This window comes from Stegodyphus dumicola, chromosome 7, assembly GCF_044657685.1.
Source record: "Stegodyphus dumicola isolate Sdum_Otavi_A_Nest chromosome 7, ASM4465768v1".
NCBI lineage: Eukaryota > Metazoa > Arthropoda > Arachnida > Araneae > Eresidae > Stegodyphus > Stegodyphus dumicola.
Genome location: NC_140774.1, coordinates 147,933,595 through 147,950,503, shown reverse-complemented (window position 1 = coordinate 147,950,503; position 16,909 = coordinate 147,933,595). Strand labels below are relative to the sequence as shown.

Below are 16,909 nucleotides of genomic sequence, written 5' to 3'. Positions count from 1 at the left end.
TGGGTTGTCTGCAGTTGTTACGCAAAATTTCATTTATGGTCTATTCATAATCATAATGCTTCTGGAAATTATTTTACCGATACTGTAAACCCTAAGCTTAACATTGGGAGGACATTTGTCATCTCAGAATATGTAGGACATTCACCGATTTCATGATCTTCTTTTTCAGAAAGTTCATTTCATGATGTGCTTAGATTTGTTTCAAAAAACAGTTTGAAGCTACCATTTTTTTCTCTTTCATATCGCAAACTCCATGCTTTCATCAAATTTCAACAATATATTTTAATTCTAGACTTTGCTTTTTTTTTCTTTACACTTCCTCTACTTCATCATTTATTAAAATATTTTCCTTTTCATACTTAAAATAGTTTTTATTGTGTTTTCTGAGTCTTGATATTAAGACTTCAGATACTTAACCAAGGAAATTAGCTTTCCTTCCTAATTCATTTGACTCATACTCTTACCATCCATGTTACAAAGAGTTTTAACACTCATCTCACAATATTTTTTCATCGATCTACTAATACCTTAATCACACGCTTGAATTAAGGCTAATATATTTTCTAGTGAATATAAAAATTCAATACGCTTAAGAGAGATATTTGCGCTTAAGAGAGACTTTTGCTGTGCAATTGGCAAAAGGAAGAATACCATTCTTCATTTCGTTATCTTGTTTCAAAAGTCATTCATTAAAAATTTCTGACATCAGCCATGTCTTTGAATTATACTTATGGTCCATTAGTAAATATTTTTCTCCTTTAAAATACCGGAATATTTTTTCTTTGTGCAATTAAGAAGGTTTTAGCACACGTATTGACGCAGCATAAAAGGATCATACGATATTTTGATACTTGATACCTCTCTGAGCTTTCAATTTGAAATAAATATGTATGTGCGGCTTGATAAACATTTTTCCAAGTAAAAGATCAATTTTCCCTTTACCATTACTGCGTTTGTAAAACTATGTTTCCAAATGTTTTAGCGTTTCAATGTCGTCTTTTCTTTCTTGAGCTGAATCAGTCATCTATTGCTATAACGTCAACTTATCCCATTGTTATGGTTTATTCTTAAAAGATTCAATGGACCATTTACTGCCTCATTTCTACTAACCCGCAGCATAATAAAATTAATTTTGTCCTGTCTTCAAATAGAAAAATCATCCATCAGTCATTAAAGTCATCATCATCAGAAAAATCATTAAAGTTTTTGTTTAAACAAGTTAATAGAAACTTGATGGACCTATTTTATAATCTTCAAAAATTTATGAAAAGCAAAAAAAACATCGCTTACAAAAGTTGCCTAAAATAAATAAAATTCTTATTTTTCACCAATTTAAAGTTAAAGCAAAAGCCATTTTTAGTTTAAATTTACATAACGCTTCTTACATATCTCATAATTCATTTCTATCTTAAATGATAAAAACTCATATTTCATTGACATTAAATTACTGAATTACGAATAATTCAAATGCCTTAATGATTTTTCAGGTTAATTTTAGTCAGCCAATGAGATAAGTAAGAAATTAGTAAAGCCTCACTCAAATGCTTACTCCAGCTTACACTGCTTTGTTTTATTATAACTAATATCTCCCTTACCTAGTCTGTACCCCAAAAGCGTGGACTTCTAAACTGGACATTAACCGTTTAATTACAAAGCTAAAGCTGTAATTATAATAGCTTTCAGATAGAGATTCTCTAAGTGATGAAACTTACTTTAAATATTATTTCATGGTGAAGTTGTTAAGAACTACTTCTGTTGAACTATAATTAGTTTTCCTTCTTCTATAGAAATTCCTCAAGTAAAAGCATTTTGTATTATCTTTCTTTTTCAGGAGAAATTTTGCTCAGGAGCGAATGCTGCTCGGAATTCGAATGCGTTTGAATGAAAAGGAAAATGTGTGAAGATGAAACAACTTTGCATAAACTGTTTCATGTGCGATAATGTGCATGAAAAGTGTGAGAAAAACGTGGTGCACAATCAAAAATTTCAATTTATTGGTGTACGTGTTTATTCAGTTTAAATGCTCGTCTTATATATTTTGAAATGTAAATTTATTTTGGTGCTCACATATTATTCAGTCGACCTATGTCAGAAATTTCGGCAATGGTAGCCGATCGATCGCCAATATTTGCTGCAGAATTCTAAAGGAAGTAATTATCATCCATAAATGACGCTAAATCGCGCTACTTGGCCGATCGATTGGATAATATGTAAATACCTTTCCATTTCTTTCAGGTTGTTTTAGAATATATTTATAACGTTTTATTAATTGCCATGCATATATTACCTAAATGCTGAAATTCGCATATATTTCGAAAAAATGGCGGATTAAATATTTTTATCCTACATTTGAATCTAGAATTAAGAAACCAAGAATAATGACATTCTGTAGCATTTTTCTGGAAGTTTTGGCCAGATTATAATGAAATCTAGAGTGGATATATATTAATAAACCATCGATTTATATCACCAGACAATGAAATTAGCTACTCATAATTGGTAGTAATGTCATGAGAGTAGGAATGTTCAAAACCAATACTTCAATATGGCGACTAAACTGAGATTAAGAAGCCATTATGTTATCACCTCTAACCTATTACTGCCAAACCAGGTCTTACACAGAAAGCAGTTCTTAGCTTATGAATGATTGTTGGACTTTGTTAGCGAATTGCAATTGTCGTTCTAATTGCGTTCTAGAGATGTTTGCTAAGATTCATATCGGAAGATCTGACTGGTCAAGCAATGCACCGAATATCCGCACTTTTCACATATCCGCCTAATAACTTAAACTTTTTGTATTTGATCATTGTCGTCCATTTCAGCTGTCGTCATCCCTTAGAACTTCACGGATCACTTCATATATAATTTTACATTTGATGGACCACTAATATGAATTTTAAGAAAGGTAAACACATTTATACAATAATAATCAACAAACTACACTTATTTCGTTCACATTGAAAAATTATACGAAAATACAAAATTCTTTCCTTCTTGTACAGAAAGCTTCACATTTCCATATCACTGAAAAGGAACTTCACGAAAAGCAAGAACAAACCAGCAAACGCAAAGCAATATCAATGAATTGACAGTGTTATGCGGCCATTTTTTTATTATTGTAAACATAATAATCATCGCTTACTCAGTAATGGCGCCATCGATCAACAATCAGAAAAAACAAAAATGGAAACTTCCAGTTATGCAATTATAAACAAGAATGCAGATGGTTCTCATAAAAATCCATCAAGTTGGCTATTGACACGAAGCAAAACTGTATTATTAACGACTACAATAGCATATGTTTGTAATTCAAAAGAAAGGAGAACTCCATTTCGCTTCATCATGGTTCCTGTATGCCGTTGCCCAAGCCTTCTAGGCATAAATCAAGTCTTCTGAAACTGTTTTCAGAAATTGCAGACAATATTAAGCATGATACTGAGGGCTCTATTAATATGAACATGAACGTGTCTTGCCTCTAATCTAGCAATAATTCTGTATCTCATTCAGGCATTTAAGCATTGATGATTGTTTATTTTACTGCATTTTTATCATTTTTTTAAATAGGGAGATATTTTGTTTTATAGCCTATGAAAATTTCAAACCTTTATATCTGATACATTTCTCGATGTTGAAATTTTAAAAAATATCGAATAGTCTAAAAAACTGAGCGATTTTCAACAATTCGCCAAAAGCTCAGAAATTAAGTTACAATTTTTATATACATTTCATTGAAAAGGTTTTTTTTTTTTTTTTTTTTTTTTTTTTTCTTTATTCGATAATGCAAACAATAAAATTCTGATATTTTTAGTCTTATCGTTAAATGAAATTATGGGCTAAAACTCAATATAACATTAAAATTTAAAAACATCTAAATCGAATTTTAAAACATATTGCTTCACCATATTGCATTGTCATCGACAAAAGGTGTGTGTACAGATTTTGATCTCGATACCTTAGCAGGAAGTAAAATCGATGATTGAATTCCACTCACAGTGAAACAAAATAAATAAACTAAATAAAAGCTAATTAGAATAGTTTTTATAAAATATTTATATAATAATACAGATACAAACTATGAGATTAAAGATATCTGTCTTAAAATATTCTGAAGTACTATTTAAAAATCATTGTTTTATTAAATTACAATAATTAACATTATAATTTCATTTATTAAAATGAAAGATAGTCTTTCAGTGATATAAAAATGTTCTCGGCCGTGCAGAGATTCGAATGTGATAAAGTGATGCAGACGATACTTAACGCCATTTGTTAAAAAAGAAAAGAAAGCCAAATCATTAGTAAATCAGATAAATAGTAGAATTTTCAATTTTATGCTTATATTTTATGATTATAAATTTTATGATTATAAAATAAAATTAACAGGTTTTAATTACTAAACTTTATGAAGCTCAAAAACACAAAACTCTGTTTTATGTTTAAATGATCGGTAACATAATATTTTATATTGTAGTTGAAGAGCTAAAATTATATTTATGAATTATATTTTAGCTTCTTCAGTTGTATTTTTTACGCGGTGGTTTCTTAATAATTGCAACCAGAAAAAATTAAATTCAAAGTACAACCATACATATCTAATGCGCTCCCCAAGAAAATGGAAGGAATAGTTTTCAAAATATTCAAATAATTAATAATTAAATTTTTTATTCACCTCCTGGTAAATTTTGTTGAAGAAATGAATGCAGCATAAAAATCATTATATATTTTTCTTTTCTTTAACCATATACCTGTAAATGTGTGTAATGTTAATTATACAAAGAATAAAGCGGTTGCTTTTCGAATTTCGCAGTGTAAATTTAGATACAACCAATAAACATTGCATTTGCCCTATTTAGAACTCATTATATTCCTAATTGATTAAAACCTATACTGTAATATTTTCTTTTTTATATTTCAGGATCATTAGGGATGACACCTAATGTGATGGAAATTCTACTGAGGTGCTGTTTAATAAATTCAAGAAAAGGACTAGGATTTGAAATGTTCGCTCCCATAAGCCGTCCGATAAACTCTTCTGAAATATATGTTCAGAACGCATCAACACATGAACAAAACTCAATGGATATGAACTTCGATCTTTCATTTTTAAAGCTATTAATAATATTTCAGGATCGGAACTGGGGAATAAGAATAAACATAACATTTAACCCTTTGTAGAAAAGTGCCAAAACACATGTTTCTCGAAATATATGCATAGGTAGCTCTTTATTTTATTCAGAAAAACGTTCATTCATTACCTAAAGTAAAAATTAAATATATAAGAAGTATTGGTGATGATAAATTCGCAGCAAACTTTTATCTATTGTTTGACTCCAATGCTGAGATTTCAATAAAGTCATATGAATTTTTTTATTAGTCTCACCGAATCAAGCCATTTCAAATAACTTTCATATTTAAAAGTATTAATCAAAAATTCGTGCGATTACCCATATTTTTTGTAGCTTAGAGGTTCGAACATGTACCAAAAGAACTTGTCGAAGAACTAAACGTTTAAACAATAATAAGCAAAATTAATCTGAGCAGCGGGATTGATTTGCAGGACTATGGTTTTGAATATTAAATAGCTTTCTTCCTTTTCTGGGGGTATGAAAATGATATAAAAGGAACATGCATCACAGCTTTAGAATAAGAGAAAAAATCGAGAATGGTTTAGATGTATGATCGAAAGCGAATCTCTTAGCGCCATCTGTTGACCGAAAGTTAAATTAAAAGGAACTAAAACCAAAAATTTTTGAAAGGCTGAGTCGTAATTCCGAAAGTTAGATTGAAGTTTCTTCTTCATTTGCTTGAATATAATGAATTCGAAATTATTCTCTGGTATTCGAAATTTTCCTCTCGCAATTTTTTTCCATCATTTTCACTTCCTCGGTTGAGGAAGAAAATTCTATTTAAACGTACTGAGAATTTACGGTTACGGGAACGCCTGTTGCTTATTCTTAGTTTATTTAGCATCATTTATGAGTTCCATACTTAACCCTTTCTATTTATTTCATTTATTTACTTTACAACATCTTATAAGCAAATTAATTTTATATTTTCTTTTTCTCATTTATTCTCTTTCTATCTGTTGTATTTCTGTTTTTGTCTATCAAATAAGTTTCTTTTTCCTTCACTTCTTTTTCTCTCTCTATATCTATCTATCGCCTTCCATCATTTTCTTTTTCCTCTACTCTCTTGTCCTTTTCTCTCTGTCTCTCTCTTTCTGTTCTTTATCACCTTTTAACTTTGATAACTTTTATTTTATCACTAATTTTCCTCGGGTTTTTTTCTTCCTCTCTTTTTTTCTTTCTTTCTTTTATGTTCGTATGCTTCCTCTCTATCTTTTGCTTTGTCATTATGTTCGTCCTTTTGTATTTAATATACATGCTTTGCTTTATATATATGTCTAGAAAATCATTTTTCTCAATAACACGAAGATGCATAAACTTAAATTCAGAGTTTAAGAAAGCTGGTACTATTTTGCGGCCTATCTATTCTTTTCTTTGTTTGTCTTTTGATTTAACCCTTATAGAGACATTAGGTATTATTAGGTATTTTTGGAAGCAGGAAAGGTGAAAAATTAGCAACGCCTTCACCAGGAATCGAATTGTGGACCTCTGGAATACGCGGCCAGCGTGCATACCACCACACTACGAAGGCATGCGAAGAAGGCGGGAGAAATACCTTATACTCTAATAAATGGACCATATTCTTATTTCGAATTTATCGCAGCATTTTATAACTCTGTTATAGCCGAAATCCTTGAAACAAAATGGAAGATAAAAACTAATATGAAAATAGTTTACCCCAATGTCGCTTTAAATTATCGTTAATATTAATATATACAGAAATATTATATTATTAATTGCATTTATTAATATTAATATGTACAGTATTATTAATATATGTAGTTAATATAAGCTCCTCTTAAGAGACAAACTGGTAATTATTTTTGAAAAAATTTCAGACTGTCCTTAACAACATAAGAATTGAACTTGATCAGAAGTACATAATGATAATTATTAATAATGAAAAAAATTTAAATAAATTGACTCTGCGTATCTTATCCGGTGCAGCAAGTAAGCATCTTTGTAAATTATTTTGCCCATCTGTAACCGTGAACACTTTTGCATCAGCACTGGAGGCAAACTTATTGGAAAGCGTCTGGAAAATTCCATTTTTCAAATACATTATACAGGCAACCTCCTTTAAAGATACTAACCACTTTCATGAAGATGCTCTCATGTTTGCATCGTATAGAGTTTTAAAATAATAACTTTCTTCCATAAAAAAACATTATAAGAGCAGCTATTAAAGCCTTTATAGTCCTGTTAATCTTATGGAGCTTAGAGATATTTTAATAGTTCCTAATTGGCGGTTACTCAGTGTTCATTTCTTTGAGTGTGACAGAAATCTCACTAAAAGAAATGAATGTTGAAACTTCAACAATATTAGTTTTTAATTAGTTTTTTTTTCGGTTATTAGTCGTTTATTTGATTACTATACAATTTAATGCTTTCTTAGTTCTCTAGTTCCGGTTTTATCTTGAAATATATAATAGAATTCTTAATAAGATCCGTTGTGAAGGATTCTAAATGTTTCAATGATTTCGAGAACAATGAAACATCTCTTGTTAATGTATGCACAGTTTTTGAAACTTTTCATTGCTCAACAATTAAAGCAGAACGTTTTGGAGCCAAATATCGTTGCTATGGTTACTGTTGAACTCATATGTGTGTTCATTATTCTAGCAAGGTTTTGCCTTCACCATTATAAGATGAATGATTTTTAATTTAAATCCATTAAACATGAATAGCAGTTAATTTGTTACCACTATTCGAAGACCAAGTCAAACATACTTCGTCTCTTGAATTAGTAAAATGGAATGCGAACCAGTGGAAACACAGCAAAGAAAGAAAAATCGTCTGCTTAACTCTTTCACTGGATTACATGGACGGTGGAATTTCCTTTTGTCTTGCTTTTCTATGTCTTCTCTCAATTTTAATTAAAGCCAAATTACCTGGATTTAAATTACACTGCCATGGAATAGGATACAACTACGAAGTTCTTTCCTTGAAGTTTCCTAATAGAAATCGCTAAAAGACGATGCACAGCCAACAAAAGCCATAGCCCTTTCGTTCGCACATGTAATGTAAATGAAGTCTGAAAGAAATTCTACACACAGTGTCATTCTTTTAATTACTCAGATTTTTTATTCAGTAATATATGCTTTGGTTATTTTCTAATGGAATCTTCTTAGCTAAAACCGTAATTATGTCCCAATGATATTAATTTATTGCATGCTGTTGAAAAAGTTTGTTCAAAACGTGTGTTATTTTTGTATGAAAGTGTAATGTTCTTTAATCTCAGTTTGTTATGGTCATAAAATGTTTTCAAACAAACAAATTTGTCAAGAAGGATGGTAAAAACTAGATGAACTATTAGCTAAAATTAATCAAAATTTCTTTCATATATTGGTCGTGATTCATCTCATGTTAAGTAATTACTGTATTTTAGCCATTTATGCAAAACAGTTTTAAGATTGAGAATTATTTCATATGTATTTTCAATGCATATTTTCTATTTATGATAATAAAATTGTAATTTAATTAAATTTACTTTATTGTAAATATTACAGATATAAATGTTACTGTTGAATTATACCAAAATGTTTATTTGTTAATGTTAACAAACCAAAAGTAACAACCAAATGTTACCTTTCTGAATTATACCAAAATGTTTTAATATTGTGTACATTACATTTAATATAATATATAATCAGTTACATATTGTTGTAGTAAATTTAATATATTATATAACCGATGTTAAATATAACATAAAAGAAATTTATAAAGTTCGATAGTTTATCAAAATGTCGATACTTATATTACAAGTTAATGCTTAATATTATTAGAAACCATTTCTTAAATCCATTAAGAAAGCCATTCATTTTTTAGTTTTAATTCTGTCGATTTTACCTACTCCAAAATTTGCAGAGAATTCCTGGTTTTATAATTTTGTTAACCGACACTTTAAGAATAAGTTTTGTTATCCTTAGTATATATGCCTAAACTGATGAAAGCTTTTTAAATATTTGCTGCTTTCCTATTTAACGTTAGAATTTTCTACACTATTTCTACGTGTCACTTCATGTTGCTGTTACACCAATTTTGCTGACTTGCGAGTTTGTTGCCAATCCTGTGGAAGGATGTTTTTTATTTATCTGCCAAATTAAACTACATCAGCTTAAGAATTACCACAGTAATACAAGAAAAGACGGCAGTTAAAAATGTATAATCAAATTATTAGCAATTTGTTTGTATTTTCAAGCAGTTTAATAGGGAGAATAAGTTCATTTGATGAGGCAAATTAAATCAGTAATTAAAAGAAAGAAAACTGCTATAAATAAAACAAAATACATTTTAATATCTGCCTCTTTTTCACTCACTGTGCCTTGCTGCTTGTCTTTCTTACATTACTCTTGCATTTCGATAGGAGTCAGTGTGAAACGTACGATAAAAGGCTGTGTACTTAATTTATTTTTACGATTGAGCAGTTTACTTTTAGTGAATGATTTGTGAATATTTATATATTCTAGATTATTTAAAATAAAATTACATATTGTTTTAAATAAAACCAACTCCCAAATACTAATAAATCATCTGTTATCACTGCTGTAATCTTTTGCATGTTTCCTTTTCTTTTGTGTTTTCTGCAGTCAGTTCTGGTGGTTAGTAATAGTAATTTTCCTAAGTTATGCAATAAATAAATTTAACTTTTTCCTTAAAAAGGTCCGATGAATACGTAATTTATTTATTCGCCCCCTTCCTAGAAAGTCCTCCACGAAGGCATCCCTCCCTTTAGACAGATAGCCCTCGTGTGCTTTACCATAATTGAATAATCCCAATCCCAATTATTCCTCCCCCCTCCTACAAATCGGAATTGAATGTAATGCATTATAGATTTTAAAAAAACAATAGGAGATGTTTATAAATGATGTAATCCATAGTAATTTTCAATAATACGTCTATTTGATTTAATTTTTAATAGGCAGAGGGGCGCATATTGCATCTGCTAACTTTAAATAACAACAGGAAGACAGTGATTGCTTACAGTAATTTTAAATGCTTGCGAAATAACGGTATACTCATAAGCAAAGTGAGTCGTATGATTCGCCCAGTATAGATATAAATGAACCTTAAAAATATCGTCTTTCCACACTGATGCATAGTTCTAAAGTTGTTCAGAAAATTTATCTCATCATATTCTGTAATAAATCATATATTCCAAGGCCGATTGCAGTCTTCAGATTATCAGTCACCAGCAAATGATATGCAAGAACTTCAGGTAATCTGCAAATAAGGAAAAAGCCCGAGGCTGTCGAATCTGAAAAGAGAGATGACCATGACAAATGACTATCAAATCTGATGAGAGGAATGGCCATGTCAAATCACCAAGAAGGAAAATTAGACGATTAAGAAATGTCTGTCGGAGTACATCCATAATTGTATTTGCTATTGCGCTGTCATGTTGGAACCAAACTATATGCACCAGCTGCTTTGCTCACAAATCTGGCAACCTTCATTGTTTTCCATTAGTATCCTCTGATCCTTTGAGACAGCATCCATTTGAATAAAAGCTTTCACTGTCATAGTTCTCAACCACTCACCAGTCAATGATATGTTACTTATCTGACGCTTAGCTGTCCACAGACGTAGGTATGCTATACATACGCAAGTTCGTTCTGGCAGGATTGCCAGCTCAGATGAGTGGATACAATGTAAGCCACCTTGTATTTTAATATGAAATTTTATAATTAGTTATACCTTTACAGTAAGTAATAACTAAGGTATCTAGTGCCGTATATAATGTACTGTGTTACGGAATAATTGTTCACCTGTCGCCTAACAGTGATTTTGCATTATCATATGATTGTTATTATTCCATATAACTGTGTTAAAAGCACATCAGTTGATCACAATTATGGGCTTTTCTGCTGAAAAATATTATTGTAAACAGTTTCTTAATTTGTTGGAAATGACTAGAAAAGAATCACATGTCACGTACCTATACATTCCATTTTAAATTATTTTACACAGTGAGGCAGTTTGTTACACCTTCTGTTATTAAGAACTGTTTTTTAAGAACTGTTATTTCATTACTACACTCTATGTGAAAATAAACAAATTAATGTCCCTACTCCTGGTATTTAGGTATCGTAAGAAATATAGCTTGTTATGGTATGAAAATGTTTGCAAATACAAAACAATTCAAAAGCTGACATATCTTACATAAACACTGTTCACTTCACAGCTGAAATGTATCACTTATAATGTGACGAGCTTAGAAGTACTGATGAAGTCTAATCTATATCCAGTTTCTTTACTCTGGAATTTAATACCATATTCCTCAAATCCTTCATACAAATATCTGTGTTATGTTAACGACTCAAATAATATATCTCCATTTACATTATTTTCTGTTAAAATTATTATAAAGGTTTAATATTCCGTTATTCCACCACCCCAGTATTAAATCGTATACAACCAAATTCACATTTTTTAAGGAAAAAGGCGGGTAATTCCGACTACTTTTCTCATTGCGTTCACTTACGTTTTAAAAGCAAAATGTTTTGATGTTTTGATACATTTCTCTGTCTTATAAAATTATTACTCTATGCCTCTTTTACTATGATATCTTTAATTATCTGTTAGAATAATAACAGACTAGTTGAAAGTTCTGTGCTTCTGTTGACTAATCAATGTTTAGTTAACAGAAGCACAGCACTTTCAACTAATCTTATTCACTTTGCACTTAAATTCTGTTTTCATTTGAATGCCTTCCGTTCAGTTGTGTGAGAAAATACAGTTATAAAATTGTAGATGACGAGAAATCTAAATCTATTCCATTTGTATCATGCAAGTTATCTGAAAAACAAATATAATCTCTTACCTGGAATGACCATTTATAGCTTTAAATCATTTTATTTTATTTACTCATGCACTAAATCAGAAGATAATTTACAGCAGTTTAAAATAATATCATTTTGACAAAACTTCTTTATTATTAATTATATGCCAAATGTAATGTGTGTCCTGTGTCTTTGGCCATAACATTTGAGATTAAAAATTTGTATTTTTAATACTGTAAAATAAAAACAAATGTTACCAATTTCTGTCTTGATAATTTTTTTTTGTGCTTCATTTACATATTCGTTACTTAAAAGCCGCTGTTTTCTGAAAGAAAGCACGAATAAAAAATTATAAAGTTTTCGATATAACATACATATAACTGGCAGTTTACAGCAAGATGCCCACCAGCGGCCGAGCGGTAAAGACGCTGAACACTGGTAGTTCGGTCCGAGGTTCGATTCTCGCAAACGGGCTGGCAGCATGGACGTTTTCGTGGTTTTCCTAATGTGTAACGTGTATACGAGCCAGTTTCCCTTGGAAAGTCCTCTACGAAGGCATCCCTTCCTTTAGGCAGATAGCCCTCGTGTGCTTTGCCATAATTGAATAATTCTAATCCTTACAGCAAGATACACGGGGATTATATCTATCTATCTTCTTATATCTGAGTTTAGAAATTCCGAGATATTAGGACTTCCGCCAGATCTGCTTAGATTTTTTTTTTTTTTTTTTTTTTTGCATTTCGATGTAAAGGGTGTTCATATTTAAAGTTAAAATTCCAACTTTTTACCGTATTAAATTCTTATTTAGAAGCTTCTGTTATGAACAGAATTTTATTTGAACAAAACAGAAGTTATTTAGTTAGTTAAGACGTTCTTAGCGCTTTGTTATATGTTATAATTACACATTTAACGCGCATGGCATACAATGATTGAGTGGCCATTTTCCATAATTTTGGCCGATTCCCGCTTTGTTTAATGGGTATTTTCGCGAATATACTGATTTAAGTGATATTCGTTAAAATCTGACGGTTTTTTTTAACCTGGAGTATCAGATGAGACAAACTGCTTTCCTTGAAGCCAAGAGAATCATTTCTATACTTTACTTTCAGCGGCTCTATTAGTCTCGAACACGGCATACATTGTTTTTCCGCAGCTACTGCACTTAATTCTTAGTTGAATTCGAAGAACAGAAGGTGCAGAAAGCGCTGAACGTTATCCACTTGACACTTCATGCTGTTTCATCTGCAAAATAAATCAAACATGCTCAGAACTATAATGTAAATAATAAGAAAAGTTTGAACATATATCTAGAAACTAAGAGATAACAATGAAATAACAAACAACGAACTCTCAGCAACGCAGTTTTACAAACCCACAGCAAAGTACCACAAACTTAACGCTCCGAACCCCTAGTTATACAGTGATTTCCGTCATACACTCAATACAGCAGTGGATAGCTGCTGTATCGGAACTACTCAGGAACGCAAAAGAACCCTGCATTCTGTATTACGGAAAAATATTCTCAAGTTACTATTCATTATTGATGACATACAAGTTAAGAACGAATTTCTGAAAACTTCATGACAATCAAATTTATAGGAATCATAATCGCACGTTTTGCGTAAAAAAAAAAAAAAAAAAAAAAAAGTTTTTATAAGCTTGTAATTCGTGATAAATTTAGAGGCATGTAATTAATTTTAAACACCTGTAATTCATGGCTTAGTTCTTCAGATCAATGAGATATTTGAGACAAATTCCAGAGAATTGACATCAGCTGGTTTCAGTGAAACGGTCTTTACAAACCCGCAAAATAAAGGGTGATTTATCTTTGCGACTTTCTGATTTCTTTAGTTTTCGTAATTTTTTTGAAAAACAGCAACGCCTTGTAACCCTGATGAACTACCATTCCTATTGTGGAACCGAAAACAAATGTTTTGACCACTGGACTTCCTAAAGAAGCATAAAGATTTGGTGTTCTTCATGAGACACCTAAAAAGCAGAGATCGAAAGGAGACGTCACAGGTAGACGAAAACTGAAGAAGAATGCCCCAGCTCTATGACTGCAAACGCCCAAAAGGAGAAGGAGTTATCGGCGGGTAACATCTATTAAATCTGTAAAATTCATCAATATTATTACACTGGCTCAAAGAAAACTGTTGACATTTTGGATGTATATTGGTCTTCCTATAGAAACTTAAAAAAGGAGAACAAATCCGCCTCCCCCAACAGAAAATCCCGATTTTCTAGTCAACACCGAATGCTAACTGGAAAAATCTGTGCGATCTCTTCCAGAAATGCGACAATAAGTACTGTGGCAGATATTTATGCAATTTACAACCAACAGGAAAAAATATGTAACATAGTAAATTCCGGCTGAAGAACGCGCCGATCAAGGCAGTTTTACCTGGGCTTTCTGCAGACTATTTTGACAAGCAAATACGTATAAGACAAGCTCCAACGATTATCTTTACCAGTCAGAAAAATAAAACAGCTCATAGTGAAATGAAAGAAATCGAAAAACTTTCTTCTTTTTATTTATTTTTAAAATTGTCCGGAACTAATGAAGGCATGGCTATTTTCATGCTTAAATTGCTATTTCATTTAGAAGTTTAATTCACTTCTTTCAAGAACAAAATGCATCCGTTTCAATGCTTTTATTTTGTACCATATGAATATAAGTAGTCAGGCTGCTTTAATGACCCCAGGTGTTTAATGTATGCCCAAAACCCCCGCATTTTTCATTTTCGTAAAGAGGATAAGACCACATGCAATTAAGTATTCGAAAGATCACCCGGCATCTTCCATATAATTTTTAAGTTTTCCCGCAGCCTAAAAATAGGAAGGAAAAAAATAGACCAAAATTTAACTAAATCCAGAAGCGTGCTGTTCAGAAATAGCCGAAAGCCAAGCTCCAGAGTCTCCTCCAGACTTCTCATGATTGCTCAGAATATTTGCTGTTTGTCCTTCTGATCCCTAATATCTCTCGTTATTAAATGAATCCTGCAAACTAAAAAATTTCCAATAAATTGAATAAAAACATGAAAAATTAAAAATAGTTTTGGTAACATCGTATGTACGCAGATATTTATAATTAAGTAAATTTTCACTGAATATAAATAAGCAGAATTTCTTCAATACGTTGTAGAGATATTAAATTTTTTAGAGCCAGGAAACAAGAAAAATCAGCTATTCCCTTACCGAGATTCAAACCATGGATCTTCCAGTTGCTAGTTGAACATGCTGTCACGTCCACCACCAGAATACACCAAGGTAAATCTGGAAATTCCTTAAATTCAAACTTTACACACTTAAAAGGTGACTTAGAAAAGTCGAACAAATCAGTTGTGTGACCCAATCGAACAAATCAGTTGTGGTTTAGTTCGGATGTCATTATAAAAACATTAGTATTTTAGGTAATCGAAAACCCAAGAAACTAGCTATATCCTTTAAGGAAAACGCACAATGTATTCCCCACTTATTAGTTGGACGTGCTATCATTTGCTTCACGGGAACACGCATGAGTAAATGTGGTAATCCCTTAGCACTTCGTAAGCACAGTTTCCTATTCTTTTCAGTGTATTAGCTTTTATTTAAGCTCTTTATGATATATCTTTGGTATGCTATTCTTTTCGCTTCATTTCATTTCTTTACCCTTTACTATCCACTCAGGAATGCTATTCAGAATATTTCTTTTTTTAGCAGCAAAAGGTGATATTACTCTCAACTTAACTTTTTTGACCATACCATATTTCAAATGTTGTTACTCAGTGTTACTACCATGCATTATTTATATAGAAATAATTTTGCGATTATAATAAATGCAGATAACAAAAATAAAAGAATGCTGCCACTAAATGTTTTTGCCATTATTATTTTTAAAGAAAAACATAGCGAATATAAAAAAATATATGGCAACACTTAACACTCTATCTGGAATTCTAACAATATTATATTTCATAAAATTTTATAATTACTGTGGAATTTTATAGGGCGTAAGAGATAAAAATGATGACGTTTAATAATGAAGTTAAAAAGGCAAAAAATTTGTTTAAGACATCTTTTTAAGAAAACTGAACATTGATATAATGAATTGAGAAAAGACTGAAGAAAAATGTATAAAAATATATGACAACACTTAACACTCCGTCAGGAATTCTAAAAAGTTAATGATTTTACTGTTGAATTTTTTATGGCAAAAGAACTAAGAATGCGATGTTTAATAGTAAAGTTTAAAAAGACAAAAAGCGTTTAACTGGAGTGACGCCAAGAGCAGATTTGTTAACTGCGAGCTTAAAAAAAACCAAACATAGCTTTAACAAACACTCTACAGTAAGGATGTCAAACTCGCGGCCCGCGGGCCGCATGCGCCCCACAACAAATATTTTTGCGGCCCGGCCAATATATCGGCAAATAATAATATATAATAATAAAATAACATATCGACGAAGAAAAAAATGAAATGTTTACTGCTAAGTAATTAACGATAATTTATTCAGTGTTGTTAGATTACTCACAGCGAGCTGACACACACACTACTTAAATTACAAATGCGTGTGAGTAGCTTGCGTTCAGCTACCTTCGGCTTTTGGGGGACACGTGCACTCAGAACTTGTACGCATCCCCCGATAGCCGAATGTGGCCGAACTCATGGTCTCAGTTTTCCAATCATAGTTTTGTACGATATATTGGTGCATGCATGTGCATGCACTTTGCTTTATTATTAATTATTACTTAATTCATATTGTTACGGATTTCATAATTATTTATTTAGTTAGTGTTTTATTTAGAATTGTAATTAGATTTGCTTCATGTTGCCTTAGCAACGCAGACGATTTTTGAAAAGACAGCTGCGTTGGAAGGTTAAAAATATCGGGTTGGAGGGAAAGTTCTGTCGTATTTTAAATAGGCAGGTGATTTTTCTTGTAAATAAAAAAAACATCTGGCTAGTGAGTCAATCGGATTTTTTTTGTGTGTGTTTTTAGCTGCTGTATAGTATAAAAG

General features: G+C 31.2%; 1 protein-coding gene across 1 annotated transcript in view; it reads left to right on the top strand.

The window, feature by feature from the left end:
• Positions 1-12,168, top strand: part of LOC118185857 (cell surface glycoprotein MUC18-like) — a 1,126,921-nt gene extending 1,114,753 nt beyond the window's left edge. Inside the window, exons 15-16 of the mRNA XM_085820901.1 lie at positions 1,832-1,999; positions 4,916-12,168. The gene's annotated coding sequence lies outside the window, so the exon portion shown is untranslated. The remainder of the gene's footprint in view (positions 1-1,831; positions 2,000-4,915) is intronic.
• The last annotated feature ends 4,741 nt before the right edge of the window (positions 12,169-16,909 follow it).